Source organism: Suncus etruscus, chromosome 16, assembly GCF_024139225.1.
Source record: "Suncus etruscus isolate mSunEtr1 chromosome 16, mSunEtr1.pri.cur, whole genome shotgun sequence".
NCBI lineage: Eukaryota > Metazoa > Chordata > Mammalia > Eulipotyphla > Soricidae > Suncus > Suncus etruscus.
The window spans coordinates 59,320,623-59,321,709 of NC_064863.1; the positions used below are offsets into that span (position 1 = coordinate 59,320,623).

Here is a 1,087-nt window from a genome sequence, read left to right on the forward strand (position 1 = left end):
CAAATACAGTGCTCAATATGCTAATAACTTAAGAAAATACTCTATTTTTTTATTTTCCATTTCATTACATCTGCTATTATGATCTAATGTTTATGGCCACAGATACTATGAAATATAAAACTACAAACAATAAACTTTTGTTATAGGCTTCATTCACTGAGTACGTTTTTGCCATTTACAGTTTTCAGTGAAAGCTAATTTCCTATTATACCATAATGGCCACATTTTTATTTTGCTTTCAAAAAAGGAACCTGGATTTTCAGACATGGTTGACTAGATTCTATGTAGTAGACTCCTCTGACAGTACATTCAGACATATCGCTTAGTACTTTAGACATTACTAGTAGAAGCTTTTACACTTTTTTAGCAATGTTTACCCTCACCATTGGTTTATTGTCTAGAAACTGGAAAATCTTTCTTCCTGATGTGCTTTCCTCACATTTTTTAAAACATTCTGACCCATTTTCTTTTTTTTTTCTAAATAAAAATATGGAACGATTCACGAATTTGCGTGTCATCCTTGCGCAGGGGCCATGATAATCTTTTCTGTATCATTCCAATTTTAGTATATGTGCTGCCTAAGTGAGCACACATTCTGACCCATTTTCTAACAGTCAGTTCTTCAACTGCAAACTACAAATAGATCTCTCATGTCGATGTAGGGGGATGTGTTTATGTGATGGCACATCTATATCTGTCTAATCTATATTGTACATCATGCCTGCCTAGTTGTATATAGTCCATGTATATATAACACCACCACCCCCAGCTTCTGCCTACTGCCTTACAAATTTTCTATTCTCTCACCCTCTCACCACTGATCTGTTATCTTGGCCTAATTATCTTTCTTTCATTTCAGTTCTAAATTCTTCAAGATCCGGAAACTTCGCCTGCCCCAGCAAGCTGGTAGCCAAATGGAAGGACACCCTCCAGACCCCCTTGCATTGGCCTGGAAGAAGCTGTAGCCACTGCTCCTGCTGACTTTTTCTCTGCAGCCCGTTTTCTCATATCTCCCCTCAGGGTGGACTGTTGTTTACTAAAGGATCTGATTCCGGAGATATCTTCAGCTCGAGTATATTACCTGATC

At 37.5% G+C, this 1,087-nt stretch overlaps 1 non-coding gene across 1 annotated transcript; it reads right to left on the reverse strand.

Moving 5' to 3' along the window:
• Nucleotides 1-483: 483 nt before the first annotated feature.
• On the reverse strand, nt 484-590 carry LOC126033005 (U6 spliceosomal RNA). The gene has a single exon (XR_007504163.1). It is a non-coding gene; the product is annotated as a U6 spliceosomal RNA (small nuclear RNA).
• Between the last annotated feature and the right edge of the window lie 497 nt (nt 591-1,087).